This window comes from Balaenoptera borealis (genome assembly GCF_965194805.1).
Source record: "Balaenoptera borealis genome assembly, chromosome: 12".
Classification (NCBI taxonomy): domain Eukaryota; kingdom Metazoa; phylum Chordata; class Mammalia; order Artiodactyla; family Balaenopteridae; genus Balaenoptera; species Balaenoptera borealis.
In genome coordinates, this window is record NC_138869.1 from 45,929,019 (window position 1) to 45,945,517 (window position 16,499).

Below are 16,499 nucleotides of genomic sequence, written 5' to 3' on the forward strand. Positions count from 1 at the left end.
TGAGCTCTGAGCAGGCAGCTACCCGACGAAAACACCAGAAAGGAAGCCAGGCCACCCCTGCCTGTGCTGTCACTGGTGGGGTGGCCAGGAGGAGGGTGGGGAGAGGGGAGTCACCAGCTGCAGTTTCCAGCACTCAGCAGAGTCGGTGATCTGCAACCAGAAATGAAAAGCAGAGAAATGCTGGGTTAAGGAAAAACCGTCTTCTCTGAAGACGCACATGCAGATTGATCACCTGAGAACAGTTTCTTTTCCTAGACAGCATGGCTACTTTCAGGGAATGGGGAAGTGGAGAGTCCCATCCAGAGAGGTCAGCCTTTTCTGGCAGGCTAAAGTGTGTACCTTTATAGGATCTCTTTGGGTGGCGTTGTCTGAACAGGCCTGTATGGGGTCATCACCCCCCAGCACCGTGCATCCCAATGTAACCCTTTTGGCCTTAGATATACCTAAACCCCTACAGCTGTGCTGTCTAATGCCGTAGCTGTTAGTCACATGTGCCTATTTAAATTGTTTAAAATGTGACTGGTTCCTTAGTCACACTAGCCACATTTCAAGTGCTCGACAGCCATGTGTAGCCGTGGCTACCGTAGTGGACGGCACAGATGCAGAGCAGGCCCGTCACCTCTGAACGTTCCATCGAATGGTGCTACTTTATTAGAAGGTCATGTACGTGACACATATATGGGAATACAGGGAGTGTTGGAGAACCAGAAACACCTTAAAATTGGGGTCAAATACAGTAAGATTTTATTTTGACGTGACCACTATCCATCAGATAGATTAACATCAAGGATGCATTTCATCTTATTAATCATGGGTGTTTAGGTGAAATTTTGAAAACGCCTAAACAAATACATGTTATATTTTTAACAGAGTCACAGAGGAAGTCTTCACCAGCCATGGCTACGGTGGGGCCTTCGATCATGACACAGTTGCACCCACTCTGGGTCCCAGGGCCAGGTGCTGTGCCTGGCATTTGAGGGGCATGTAGGGAATAATTGTGGAAGAGAAGCTGCAGTCCACAACCTCTGATGTCCATAACAGAAAAAAGACCCAAGTTGATTCCTTGTTGTCATTATGGCAAAGACCTCTTTTTTAGATTTGTTCTGGGGAAAAATCACAACTACACTGCAGTGGAGACTCATTTCATCTTTTCAGTATACTTATCATCCTGTGGCCTTGGTGGTGCTCTCCTAGGCACATGGCCCGTCAATCACTGTTAATTCCTACAGAACAAAGTGATGCACAAGATGCAGCTTGATTTATTACCTTATTATCTAAATGGAAAGGCCAACGAATAGCCCATATGAAAGGTACAGAGCAGTGAGCAGTAAGAATGAAAGCAGTGGTTGATTCAGCAGCCTTGAGGGAGCTGTGAATTCCCTTCCTTCGTCCACATTCATTGAACATCGTGTCTAAAACGGCGCATGACTGAGAATCAACCAAATGCTCTCGCCTTTCACTTCTCCCTCTGAATTGGCAAATAATGACAGAGAAGGAAGGGGCAATAGACGGATGAAAATGCTCCCTTAACTGATTTCTGGGTGTCTTGGCAGAGAGAGTAGTGAAGCTGCTTCTCCCTTATGTTTGACTGGGGCCTGGGAAAGCTTCCAGGAGGCTGACAGACACACTACAGGTGCAAGAGCCCTGGGTGAGGAAGATGCTGTACTTTCTACCTCCTCTTGACTCAAGCTGCTTCTTCACCAGGTACGGACATCCCAAGTAGACACTGCTTGCCCACCAGATGGCTGGTGAGTCTGGTGGGAAGAAGGGGATTGGGGGAGGTGGTCAGGGAAGAAGAGAAGGGGTAAATATGCTATTGTGGGAAGATGCCCTCTTCTGTGTGGCCCCTCCCCTGCCCCCATGGTCCAGGTGTTCTGGAACTTGGTCCAGAAGTTCTGGATGAGCTGCTTTAGAACTCCCAGGTCCCCTCCTCTGGGCTGCAAAGGAGGCATGAGGCTGGAAGATGCAAGGAGGTAGTAGAGAGAATTTCTGATTTCTCTAAGGAGCCTAGGGCAAATGGGATTCTTTTTGCTGTCATTCAGTTTGGGTTCATTCCTTGGAGGGAATGCCCCATTCTTTTGTTTTGTTTCTTTTTGTTTGTTTTCTTTGCTGTGTTTCTCTCTCTGCAAGTAGAATTCAGAGCTGGGTGATTATGGGAGGTTGCCAGTTCCCTTTTGCAGCGGGGATTTCTCTTTTTGCATTCTCACCTAGATGAGTTCTAGAGGGCAGGGTGGTGGGTAGGCCCTCTGGGTCCCAGGGCCCAGGACTGAGCCTGGAGTTCAGGGTCATTGAGGGACTAATTGTGGAATGGTAGCTGTAGCCCTGAGGTAGTCTGATGTCTACCTCAGAGGAAAGGCCCAAGTTGACTTTGTCACAGGGGCCAGTGGGAGAGCCATGTCTGGGTTCTCCCGTGTTCGTCCTCACATTCCAAGTGTCTGACACTATCTCTGGCAGAGAATAAATGAGTTTTGCTTCAGTCCTCTACTTTCCAGGTTCTCCATATCTAAGTCTCGATTTGTAATCTTTTTTTTTTTCACATCTTTATTGGAGTATAATTGCTTTACAATGGTGTGTTAGTTTCTGCTTTATAACAAAGTGAATCAGTTTTACATATACATATGTTCCCATATCTCTTCCCTCTTGCATCTCCCTCCCTCCCACCCTCCCCACCCCACACCTCTAGGTGGTCACAAAGCACAGAGCTGATCTCCCTGTGCTATGCGGTTGCTTCCCACTAGCTATCTATTTTACGTTTGATAGTGTACATATGTCCATGCCACTCTCTCTCTTTGTCACATCTTACCCTTCCCCCTCCCCATATCCTCAAGTCCATTCTCTAGTAGGTCTGTGTCTTTATTCCCATCTTGCCACTAGGTTCTTCATGACCTTTTTTTTTTTTTTTTCCTTAGATTCCATATATATGTGTTAGCATACTGTATTTGTTTTTCTCTTTCTGACTTACTTCACTCTGGATGACAGACTCTAACTCCATCCACCTCACTACAAATAACTCCATTTCATTTGTTTTTATGGCTGAGCAATATTCCATTGTATATATGTGCCACATCATCTTTATCCATTCATCCGATGATGGACACTTAGGTTGCTTCCATGTCCTGGCTGTTGTAAATAGAGCTGCAATGAACATTTTGGTACATGACTCTTTTTGAATTATGGTTTTCTCAGGGTATATGCCCAGTAGTGGGATTGCTGGGTCGTATGGTAGTTTTATTTTTAGTTTTTTAAGGAACCTCCATACTGTTCTCCATAGTGGCTGTATCAATTTACATTCCCACCAGCAGTGCAAGAGTATTCCCTTTTCTCCACACCCTCTCCAGCATTTATTGTTTCTAGATTTTTTGATGATGGCCATTCTGACCGCTGTGAGATGATATCTCATTGTAGTTTTGATTTGCATTTCTCTAATGATTAATGATGTTGAGCATTCTTTCATATGTTTGTTGGCAATCTGTATATCTTCTTTGGAGAAATGTCTATTTAGGTCTTCTGCCCATTTTTGGATTGGGTTGTTTGTTTTTTTGTTATTGAGCTGCATGAGCTGCTTGTAAATCTTGGAGATTAATCCTTTGTCAGTTGCTTCATTTGCAAATATTTTCTCCCATTCTGAAGGTTGTCTTTTGGTCTTGTTTATGGTTTCCTTTGCTGTGCAAAAGCTTTTAAGTTTCATTAGGTCCCGTTTGTTTATTTTTGTTTTTATTTCCATTTCTCTAGGAGCTGGGTCAAAAAGGATCTTGCTGTGATTTATGTCATAGAGTGTTCTGCCTATGTTTTCCTCTAAGAGTTTGATAGTGTCTGGCCTTACATTTAGGTCTTTAATCCATTTTGAGTTTATTTTTGTGTATGGTGTTAGGGAGTGTTCTAATTTCATACTTTTACATGTACCTGTCCAGTTTTCCCAGCACCACTTATTGAAGAGGCTGTCTTTTCTCCACTGTATATGCTTGCCTCCTTTATCAAAGATAAGGTGACCATATGTGCGTGGGTTTATCTCCGGGCTTTCTATCCTGTTCCATTGATCTATGTTTCTGTTTTTGTGCCAGTACCAAACTGTCTTGATTACTGTAGCTTTGTAGTATAGTCTGAAGTCAGGGAGCCTGATTCCTCCAGCTCCATTTTTCGTTCTCAAGATTGCTTTGGCTATTCGGGGTCTTTTGTGTTTCCATACAAATTGTGAAATATTTTGTTCTAAATCTGTGAAAAATGCCAGTGGTAGTTTGATAGGGATTGCATTGAATCTGTAGATTGCTTTGGGTAGTAGAGTCATTTTCACAATGTTGATTCTTCCAATCCAAGAACATGGTATATCTCTCCATCTGTTTATATCATCTTTAATTTCTTTCATCAGTGTCTTATAGTTTTCTGCATACAGGTCTTTTGTCTCCTTAGGTAGGTTTATTCCTAAATATTTTATTCTTTTTGTTGCAATGGTAAATGGGAGTGTTTTCTTAATTTCACTTTCAGAGTTTTCATCATTAGTGTATAGGAATGCAAGAGATTTCTGTGCATTAATTTTGTATCCTGCTACTTTACCAAATTCATTGGTTAGCTCTAGTAGTTTTCTGATGCATCTTTAGGATTCTCTGTGTATAGTATCATGTCATCTGCAAACAGTGACAGCTTTACTTCTTATTTTCCGATTTGGATTCCTTTTATTTCTTTTTCTTCTCTGATTGCTGTGGCTAATACTTCCAAAACTATGTTGAATAATAGTGGTGAGAGTGGGCAACCTTGTCTTGTTCCTGATCTTAGTGGAAATGGTTTCAGTTTTTCACCATTGAGGACAATGTTGGCTGTGGGTTTGTCATATATGGCCTTTATTATGTTGAGGAAAGTTCCCTCTATGCCTACTTTCTGCAGGGCTTTTATCATAAATAGGTGTTGAATTTTGTTGAAAGCTTTCTCTGCATCTATTGAGATGATCATATGGTTTTTCTCCTTCAGTTTGTTAATATGGTGTATCACGTTGATTGATTTGCGTATATTGAAGAATCCTTGCATTCCTGGGATAAACCCCACTTGATCATGGTGTATGATCCTTTTAATGTGCTGTTGGATTCTGTTTGCTAGTATTTTGTTGAGGATTTTTGCATCTATGTTCATCAGTGATATTGGCCTGTAGTTTTCTTTCTTTGTGACATCTTTGTCTGGTTTTGGTGTCAGGGTGATGGTGGCCTCATAGAATGAGTTGGGGAGTATTCCTCCCTCTGCAATATTTTGGAAGGGTTTGAGAAGGATAGGTGTTAGCTCTTCTCTAAATGTTTGATAGAATTCGCCTGTGAAGCCATCTGGTCCTGGGCTTTTGTTTGTTGGAAGATTTTTAATCACAGTTTCAATTTCAGTGCTTGTGATTGGTCTGTTCATATTATCTATTTCTTCCTGGTTCAGTCTCGGCAGGTTGTGCATTTCTAAGAATTTGTCCATTTCTTCCAGGTTGTCCATTTTATTGGCATAGAGTTGCTTGTAGTAATCTCTCGTGATCGTTTGTATTTCTGCAGTGTCAGTGGTTACTTCTCCTTTTTCATTTCTAATTCTATTGATTTGAGTCTTCTCCCTTTTTTTCTTGATGAGTCTGGCTAATGGTTTATCAATTTTGTTTATCTTCTCAAAGAACCAGCTTTTAGTTTTATTGATCTTTGCTATTGTTTCCTTCATTTCTTTTTCATTTATTTCTGATCTGATCTTTATGATTTCTTTCCTTCTGCTATCTTTGGGGTTTTTTTGTTCTTCGTTCTCTAATTGCTTTAGGTGAAAGGTTGGGTTGTTTATTCGAGATGTTTCCTGTTTCTTGAGGTAGGCTTGTATTTCTATAAACTTCCCTCTTAGAAATGGTTTTGCTGCATCCCATAGGTTTTGGGTCGTCGTGTCTCCATTGTCATTTGTTTCTAGGTATTTTTTGATTTCCCCTTTGATTTCTTTGTTATTTGATCACTTCGTTATTAAGTAGTGTATTGTGTAGCCTCCATGTGTTTGTATTTTTTACAGATCTTTTCCTGTAATTGATATCTAGTCTCATAGCGTTGTGGTCGGAAAAGATACTTGATACAATTTCAATTTTCTTAAATTTACCAAGGCTTGATTTGTGACCCAAGATATGATCTATCCTGGAGAATGTTCCATGAGCACTTGAGAAAAATGTGTATTCTGTTGTTTTTGGGTGGAATGTCCTATAAATATCAATTAAGTCCATCTTGTTTAATGTATCATTTAAAGCTTGTGTTTCCTTATTTATTTTCATTTTGGATAATCTGTCCATTGGTGAAAGTGCGGTGTTAAAGTCCCCTACTATGATTGTGTTACTGTCGATTTCCCCTTTTATGGCTGTTAGTATTTGCCTTATGTATTGAGGTGCTCCTATGTTGGGTGCATAAATATTTACAATTGTTATACCTTCTTCTTGGATCGATCCCTTGATCGTTATATAGTGTCCTTCTTTGTCTCTTGTAATAGTCTTTATTTTAAAGTCTATTTTGTCTGATATGAGAATTGCTACTCCAGCTTTCTTTTGATTTCCATTTGCATGGAATATCTTTTTCCATCCCCTCACTTTCAGTCTGTATGTGTCCCTAAGTCTGAAGTGGGTCTCTTGTAGACAGCATATATATGGGTCTTGTTTTTGTATCCATTCAGCCAGTCCATGTCTTTTGGTAGGAGCATTTAATCCATTTACATTTAAGGTAATTATCGATATGTATGTTCCTATTCCCATTTTCTTAAGTGTTTTGGGTTTGTTATTGTAGGTGTTTTCCTTCTCTTGTGTTTCTTGCCTAGAGAAGTTCCTTTAGCATTTGTTGTAAAGCTGGTTTGGTTGTGCTGAACTCTCTCAGCTTTTGCTTGTCTGTAAAGGTTTTAATTTCTCCATCGAATCTGAATGAGATCCTTGCTGGGTAGAGTAATCTTGGTTGTAGGTTTTTCTCCTTCATTACTTTAAGTATATCCTGCCACTCCCTTCTGGCTTGCAGAGTTTCTGCTGAAAGATCAGCTCTTAACCTTATGGGGATTCCCTTGTGTGTTATTTGTTGTTTTTCCCTTGCTGCTTTTAATATGTTTTCTTTATATTTAATTTTTGACAGTTTGATTAATATGTGTCTTGGCGTGTTTCTCCTTGGATTTATCCTGTATGGGACTCTCTGTGCTTCCAGGACTTGATTAACTTTTTCCTTTCCCATATTAGGGAAGTTTTCAACTATAATCTCTTCAAATATTTTCTCAGTCCCTTTCTTTTTCTCTTCTTCTTCTGGGACCCCTATAATTCGAATGTTGGTGCATTTGATGTTGTCCCAGAGGTCTCTGAGACTGTCCTTAGTTCTCTTCATTCTTTTTTCTTTATTCTGCTCTGAAGTAGTTATTTCCACTGTTTTATCTTCGAGGTCACTTATCCGGTCTTCTGCCTCCGTTATTCTGCTATTTATCCCTTCTAGAGTATTTTTAATTTCATTTATTGTGTTTTTCTTCATTGCTTGGTTCCTCTTTAGTTCTTCTACGTCCTTGTTAAATGTTTCTTGCATTTTGTCTATTCTATTTCCAAGATTTTGGATCATCTTTACTATCATTATTCTGAATTCTTTTTCAGGTAGACTGCCTATTTCCTCTTCATTTGTTAGGTCTGGTGTGTTTTTACCTTGCTCCTTCATCTGCTGTGTGTTTTACTGTCTTCTCATTTTGCTTATCTTAGTGTGTTTGGGGTCTCCTTTTCACAGGCTGCAGGTTCGTAGTTCCTGTTGGTTTTGGTATCTGTCCCCAGTGGCTAAGGTTGGTTCAGTGGGTTGTGTAGGCTTCCTGGTGGAGGGGACTACTGCCTGTGTTCTGGTGGATGAGGCTGGATCTTGTCTTTCTGGTGGGCACGTCCACGTCTGGTGGTGTGTTTTGGCGTGTCTGTGGCCTTATTATGATTTTAGGCAGCCTGTCTGCTAATGGTTGGGGCTGTGTTCCTGTCTTGCTAGTTGTTTGGCATAGGGTGTCCAGCACTGTAGCTTGCTGGTCGTTGAGTGAAGCTGGGTCTTGGTTTTGAGATGGAGATCTCTGAGAGATTTTCGCCATTTGGTATTACGTGGAGCTGGGAGGTCTCTTGTGGACCAGTGTCCTGAAGTTGGCTCTCCCACCTCAGAGGCACAGCCCTGATGCCTGACTGGAGCACCAAGATCCTTTCATCCACACGGCTCAGAATAAAAGGGAGAAAAAATTAGAAAGAAAGAAAGAAAGAGGATAAAATAAAATAAAATAAAGTAAGATAGAATAATATAAAGCTATTATAATAAAAAATAAAAAAATTATTAAGAAAAAATTTATTAAGAAAAAAATTTTTTTTAATTTTTTAAAATAAATTTTTTAATTTTTTAAAATGAAAAATAAGAAAAAAATGTTAAGAAAAAAATTTAAGAAAAATTTTTTTTATTTTTTAAAATAAAAAATAAGAAAAAATTATTAAGAAAAAATTTATTAAGAAGAAAATTTCTTTAATTTTTTAAAATAAAAAAAAAATTTATTAAGAAAAAAAAAATTTTTAAAGAAAAACGGACTGACCGAACCCTAGGACAAATGGTGAAAAGCTATATAGCTATATAGCAAAGCTATACAGACAAAATCTCACACAGAAGTGTACACATATACACTCACAAAAAGAGGAAAAGGGGAAAAAATAATATATCCTGCTCCCAAAGTCCACCTCCTCAATTTGGGATGATTCGTTGTCTATTCAGGTATTCAACAGATGCAGGTACATCAAGTTGTTTGTGGAGCTTTAATCCACTGCTTCTGAGCCTGCTGGGAGAAATTTCCCTTTCTCTTCTTTGTTCGTACAGCTCCCGGGGTTCAGCTTTGGATTTGGACCCGCCTCTGCATGTAGGTCGCCTGAGGGCATCTGTTCTTCGCTCACACAGGACGGGGTTTAAAGGAGCGGCTGCTTCGGAGGCTCTGGCTCACTCAGGCGGTGGGGAGGGAAGGGTACGGATGCGGGGCGAGCCTGTGGCGGCAGAGGCCAGCATGATGTTGCACCAGCCTGAGGCGTGCCATGTGTTCTCCCGGGGAAGTTGTCCCTGGATCACGGGACCCTGGCAGTGGCCGGCTGCACAGGCTCCCGGGAGGGGCGGTGTGGATAGTGACCTGTGCTTGCACACAGGCTTCTTGGTGGCGGCAGCAGCAGCCTTAGCGTCTCATGCCCGTCTCTGGGGTCCGCGCTGATAGCCGTGGCTCGCGCCCGTCTCTGGAGCTCGCTTAGGCGGTGCTCTGAATCCTGTCTCCTCGCGCACCAGGAAACAAAGAGGCAAGAAAAAGTCTCTTGCCTGTTCGGCAGTTCCAGACCTTTTCCCAGACTCCCTCCCGGCTAGCTGTGGCTCACTAGCCCCCTTCAGGCTGTGTTCACGCCGCCAACCCCAGTCCTCTCCCTGCGATCCGACCGAAGCCCAAGCCTCAGCTCCCAGCCCCCGCCCGCCCCGGCGGCTGAGCAGACAAGCCTCTCGGGCTGGTGAGTGCTGGTCGGCACTGATCCTCTGTGCGGGAATCTCTCCGCTTTGCCCTCCGCACCCCTGTTGCTGCGCTCTCCTCCGTGGCTCCGAAGCTTCCCCCCTCCACCACCCGCAGTCTCCGTCCGCGAAGGGGCTTCTTAGTGTGTGGAAACCTTTCCTCCTTCATGGCTCCCTCCCACTGGTGCAGGTCCCGTCCCTATTCTTTTGCCTCTGTTATTTCTTTTTTCTTTTGCCCTACCCAGGTACGTGGGGAGTTTCTTGCCTTTTGGGAGATCTGACATCTTCTGCCAGTGTTCAGTGGGTGTTCTATAGGAGCAGTTCCACGTGTAGATGTATTTCTGATGTATCTGTGGGGAGGAAGGTGATCTCCGTGTCTTATTCTTCCGCCATCTTGCCCCCTCCTCTCGATTTGTAATCTTGTTCTCCTTCCTGAACCTTTGGTACATATTAAGAAAGTCAGATCCAAAAGCACGGTGGGGTCTTTGGAAACAGACGATGCTAGATTTCCACTCTTCGTTGATTAAGGCCTTATCTTACCTTGGGAAGTCCAGAGTGTCTTGAAGGGGTTAACAGTCATTTGGCAGTGAGGGTCTGACCAGTGCAGGTACAAAGAGTTCCAGGGGCAAACTTCCGAGGAGTTAAATTCATAAGGACTTTCCCCACTAACTCCGTGAGGACAGGGGCCATGAGGTCTTGGCGTAGTTGCAGCTCAGCAGCACATTCCAGGAGCTTATTAATCATCTTTTGACTACATTAATGAAAAAAACAAACGTCATCTAAGTCCTGGGACTCTAGAGCAATGCCATCCGTTAGAGCTTTCTACAAGGTGGTGGAAATGTCCTGTATCTGCACTGTTCATTGCCCAGCTGCCAGCCGCATGGAGCTAATGAGCACTTAAGCTGTGGTTGGTATGACTGAGAAGCTGATTTTTCTAAATTTTATTTAATTGCAATTGGTTTGAATTTAGATGTAAATAGTACATACAGCTAGTGGCCACGATAGTGCACAGTATAGGTCTAGACCGGCCCACATTTCAGCAGCTAATAATCTCTGCCTTAGCAAGAGATTTAGGATGGCTGACTCTACGATATGGGGCGGGACCACTCTCCTCTCCCCGAGGGCAGAGGGGCTTGAAGGGAGCCTGTCCCTCCCCAGGAGGCTTAAAGTCAGTGCAGACTTTCCAGGACACCTGTAGATTCTTTAAATTCTTCATGTTTTGTGGTTAGCAATTAAAACCATTAAAGGACAAGAAGGAGGAAAAAGGAGTCGTTTTTGCTAATATCAGGTCCCATGAATAGCCACTGAAGGTTGGGAAGAGACTCAGGAGACAGTTGTCAGAGGCAGAGGGATGGGGAAAGAGTGGTCCACAGCATGTACAGCAGTAGGAATGAAAGAAATGGGAGAGACATGGCCATGTGACCCACAGGAGCTGGCAAAGGATGCGAGGTTGCAGGAGGGGGAAGCAAGATGGTTCAGAGGCTCTGGAAAGACTTGGGTGCCTTTAATAGAGAGGGCATGCGAGGGGAGGTGTTGGTTTTATAAGAGACTGGTACATTTAGCATTGGATGTGCTATGGTTAACGTTCTGAAGTGAAGGTATCTGGAGGCCAGAGAGGAGGTCAGGAGTTCACTGTGTGGCTGCCAAGTTCGTGTAGAACATGCGCTATTTAGAAAGGAAATAAATGTCATCCACACCTCCTGAGGTTTTGTGCTCACAGCGTGTGAATCATGAGACCAGTTGCAGGATTTCTGATTTTATTTGCACCATATATTTATGATCAAAACCAGCCCTTCTGCCCTGGCATGCTTTATCTGACTGGAAGATCTCATGTGAGTCCTTCATTCAACATCTGTTTGCCAAGTTCCTGCTCTGTGCCAGCACTGATCTAAAAGCTAGGGATGGAGCAGTAAACAGGACAAAAAATATCAAGTTAAATGACGGAATTAAAGTAGAGAGTTGGCGGCGTGACTGAGGGGGCTGCTCACACCGGGTGGTTAGGAGGGGCTCGCTGAAGAGGTGACACTTAGGACCCGGATTGTAAGTTCCCCTAAGGTGAAGATTGGGGTAACCATTCCCAGCAGAGGGAACAGGTGGCAGGAGGAGCTTGGTGTGTCCAAGGATGAGAAGACCAGTATGCTGGGGGACAGAGAGATGTGAGGCGGCCGGAGAAATAGGAGGGGTCCACTGGTATGGGGACTTGAGGCCCGGGTCCGTAGTGTTGATCTGATGCCAGGTGTGATGGAAGCCACCGAAGGGATCTATGTAGGCAATGACACAGTCCGATTTCCATTCCTAAGAGATCACTGGCTACTGTGTGGGAAACTTCAGGGAAAAACAGCAAAACCTCATGGTTTCTCTGCAGACTGTCTCAGCATGAACTCCCGCCGGCCAGAATCAGCTCACTGGATTCTAGCTTCCCCTTAGCTGGGCCACCGTCCATCCTCCCGCTTCCGCCTCTAGGGTGGCATCAGGGCAAATTCAGGGCGCTTATGTCCCTCCCTCCCTCCCGACAGCCCAGATGGAGGAACTGTCAGGGAACTTTTGCAGTGATGATGACAATTATGCGGCAAGATTCCCGACGGCCTTTTTAAAAAACAAATAGACATTCTTTTTTAGAGCAGTTTTAGGTTCACAGCAAAATTGAGTGGAAGGTACAGAGAATTCCCACGTAACCCCCTGTTGCTTCACCACATATATCCTGCACCAGAATGGTATATTTATTACAATGGATGAACCTATGTCAATGTATCATTATCACCCAAAGTCTGTATACATGAGGGTTCACTCTTGGTGTTGTACATTCTCTGGGTTTTGACAAATGTGTAATGGCATGTATCCACCATCATAGTATCATACAGATTAGTTCTGCTGCCCTAAAAATCCTCTGTGTTCCACCTATTCATCCCACCCTCCCCCTAACCTCTGGCAACCAGTGACCTTTTTACTGTCTCCATAATTTTGCCTTGCCAGAATGTCATATAGTTGGACTCATACAATGTGTACCCTTTTCAGATTGGCTTCTTTCACTTTGTAATATTCATTTAAGTTTCCTTCAGGTCTTTTCATGGCTTGATAACTTCTTTTTTTAGCACTGTGTAATATTCCTTGTCATTCACCTACTGAAGGCCATCTTGGTTGCTTTCAAGTTTCGGCAATTATAAACATCCATGTGTAGGTTTTTGTGTGGACATAAGTTTTGAACTCCTTTGGGTAAATACCAAGGAGCTGGAATGCTGGGTTGTATGGTAAAAAGAGTATGTGTGGTTTTGTGAGAACCTTCAAAACTGTCTTCCAAACTGGCTGTACCATTTTGCATTCCCACCAGCAATGTGTGAGAGTTTCTCCTGCTCCACATCCTTGCCAGCATTTGTTGTTTTGTCAGTGTTCCAGATTTTGGCCATTCTCATAGGTATGTGGTGGTATCTTATGGTTTTTTTAATTTGCATTTCCCTGATGACATATGATAAAGAGCATCTGTTCATATGATTATTTGCCATCTCTATATCTTTTGGGTGAGGTGTCTGATAAGGCCCTTGGCCCATTTTTTAATCAGGTTTTTTGTTTGTTTGTTTTTAAACTGGTGAGTTTTAGAGGTTCTTTGTATATTTTAGATAACAGTCCTTTACCAGGTGTGTCTTCGGCAAATATGTTCTCCCAGTCTGTGGCTTGTCTTCTCATTCTCTTGACATTGTCTTTTGCAGAGCAGTTTTTAATTTTAATGAAGTCTAACTTTTCAGTTCTTTCTTTCATGGATTGTGGCTTTCGTGTTATATCTAAAAAGTCATCACCTACCCAAGGTCATCTAGATTTTCTAGTGTTGTCTTCTGGGAGCTTTGCGTTTTACGTTTAGATCTAAGATCCATTTTGAGTTAATTTTTGTGAAGGGTGTAAGGTCTATGTCTAGATTCATTTTTTTTGTACGTGGGTGTCCTATTCTTCTGGCACCATTTGTTAAAAAGATTGTCTTTGCTCCATTGTATTTCCTTTGCTTCTTTGTCAAAGATCAGTTGACTATTCATGGGGGTCTATTTCTGAGCTCTCTGTTCTGTTCCATTGATCTATTTGTCTCTTTTTTCACCAATACCACACTATCTTGATTACTAACAGCCTTTTTAAATTTGGAGGCTTTTTGTGACCCTAAGAATCAGTCCATTAAACTTTTAATTCTTCTTTTCCTATAAGAAATGTAAATAAAAAATAGACCCCTATTCCCCAGCCTCATCCTGCCCCCAGTTTTCTTTATGATGTTGACTCTCACCCTGTGCCTGACCCCGCACTGCATTGAGACTTGGTCATTTTTTCAAAAGCTTGAAGCTGGTGTTTTTAAAAAGTCCAAAAATTTCCACAGCATTAAACTAGCTGTGTCAAAGTTTCAAAATGACCACATCAAAACAGCCTCATCAAAGGTCAGGTCTCTCTCATGGAGGCCCAGGGAAGAGCTTCTTCACGGGGGGCAGTTAACCTGAGGCCTCCAGTCTGATGCTTCCTCTGTAAAGTCACACACACGCTGAACACACAGGTGCTTACTGAATTTCTATCTGCTGGACGTGGAGAAACATGAATTAAGACCCCCATCACAGGCTTCAGGTTGCTCACAGGTTTCCATCTGAGAAATAACAGCCCGCTTTTCAATATTAGCCACAATTGGGGAAAAAAAAATATGCCCCCTAAACAATGTAGAGCAGCTTTCCCGAACTTGAGTCTTGTGGCCCAGAGATGTGGGTAAGTATTTAGCAAAAGGTAAAATTCTTTGCAGAACAGGCAAAGCAGCACATCTAAGGTTCTGAGACATTCTGCAGGAAAGACATCTGCTTGCTATCTTTTAAACTTGGAATTTGTTTTTTAGTAGTGTCAAATATTTTATTCGACACATCTCAGGCTATAGGAGCTGGGACCCCCATTCTTTTCCCTCCCTCTTGTGTTGATGAGACCTTTCCCCCTATATTCGAGATTACACAAGAGGGAGACAGCTGCTGTCTTGGCTTCTACCTCCACCGTCTTGCATGCAGGGGGCTCTGCCGAGAGGCTGGGGGATAATTCCACTTCCACTTGATGACCCGCCCTTCCTTTCTGTTGTAGCTAAATCTCAAAGATTTAGCTCATTTCTCTTTCTTGTTTTTTTTTTTTTTAATTTTTTAAAAGAATTTTTTATTTATTTATTTTTGGCTGCGTTGGGTCTTCGTTGCTGAGCACGGGCTTTCTCTAGTTGCGGCGAGAAGGGGCTACTCTTCACTGCGGTGCACGGGCTTCTCACTGCAGTGGCTTCTCTTGTTGCAGAGCACGGGCTCTAGGCGTGCGGGCTTCAGTAGTTGTGGCACGCTGGCTCAGTAGTTGTGGCTCACAGGCTCTAGAGCTCAGGCTCAGTAGTTGTAGTTGTGGTGCACGCGCTTAGTTGCTCCGCAGCATGTGGGATCTTCCCAGACCAGGGCTCAAACCCATGTCCCCTGCATTGGCAGGTGGATTCTTAACCACTGCGCCACCAGGGAAGTCCCTCTCTTTCTGTTTTAAGGCAGCTATCAACTAATTTATTGAACTTTCCTCCATCCCTGGGAACGGTCAAGGAAGAGAGTGAAAGTTCTCTCAGCAGAACAGGGTTGGGATGACCGGCCATGACCCTGTGACCCGGGGCAAGAGACTTCCCTTATCTCTAAAACATGGTGACAGTCCCCCCCCTCCACCCCCCACCCCCCCGCCCCGGCTGCTATGAGGGTTAAAACAGCTACTATAAGAAAGGAGCCAAGAAGGGCCTGGCACTTAGCACATGCTCAGTGAGCAGTACTTTCTGTTGAAGGGGGTCATCCTGATGTTATGGCCATGTCTGAGGTCTGTCCAATTCTACGCTTATTTACAGGGTGGCCTTTGTCTCAAAGCCTCAGTTTCCTCTTTTGTAGAACAGGACAGTAATACCTATTCCTTACGGTTGCCATCAGTGTTGCTATCTGAGAGATTGCCATTCGGGAGGTGCCAAAGCAAAAATACTGGTCTTTTTTTTTTTTTTTTTTTAATTATTTATTTATTTATTTATTTATGGCTGTGTTGGGTCTTTGTTTCTGTGTGAGGGCTTTCTCCAGCTGCAGCAAGCGGGGGCCACTCTTCATCGCGGTGCGTGGACCTCTCACTGTCGCGGCCTCTCCTGCTGCGGAGCACAGGCTCCAGACGCGCAGGCTCAGCAATTGTGGCTCACGGGCCCAGTTGCTCCGCGGCATGTGGGATCTTCCCAGACCAGGGCTCGAACCAGTGTCCCCTGCATTGGCAGGCAGACTCTCAACCACTGCGCCACCAGGGAAGCCCTGGTCCTTTTTTTGATAAAAATACTTCATTTCTAAACACTACAGAGAAATCTGGTAAATAACAATGCAGGAACATCATTCAAATTCAACTGAATTAACAGGTTTGCTTTGCTATCTCACCCTGGGTCCCCTTCCTAATGACCTCTCTTCTTAACGGTTCCGAAGCCTCTGAGGGCTTTCTTGGGGTTTTCTCTCCTGTTACTGGGGGAGAATGGCTCAGGCATCCTCTTGACTGAGATCACCACTCTTCTCCAGGGAAAGAGGAAATAAATAAATGTCCTGAGCCCCCAGTTTGTGCCAAGAGCTTTACAAACATCACTTTATGTAATCCCTTAGTAAGTATATAAGATAAAGAGTGTATCCTTTTTAAATATAGGGAAGGAGAGTCTTTGAGCAGCTAACTGAATTTCCCAAGAAGGGCTCTAAAGGAAATAAGCAAGGTGTATCAGTTAGCTATTGCTGCATAAGGAGCCACTGTGTAATTTAGTGGCTTAAAACAATGACTGTTACTTAATTCATGATTCTGTAAGTTGCAATTTAAGCTGGGCTCAGCTGGCCAGTTCTCATCTCGGGCAACATCAGCTAACTTTAGCTGGGCCTGCTTATGCGGCTGTGGTCAGCTAACAAGTTGATGAGGGCTGGCTGTCTAGGATGGCCATAGCTGTCATCTGTGTGGTCTCCCATCCTCCACCTGGGTCACCTGGGTTTGTATATGTGCTGATGATAA

General features: G+C 43.3%; 1 protein-coding gene across 1 annotated transcript in view; it reads left to right on the top strand.

Annotated features, from left to right (window-relative positions):
* LZTFL1 (leucine zipper transcription factor like 1) overlaps positions 1-16,499 on the top strand; it is an 87,912-nt gene that overhangs the window by 27,723 nt on the left and 43,690 nt on the right. The gene's annotated exons all lie outside the window — the stretch shown is intronic.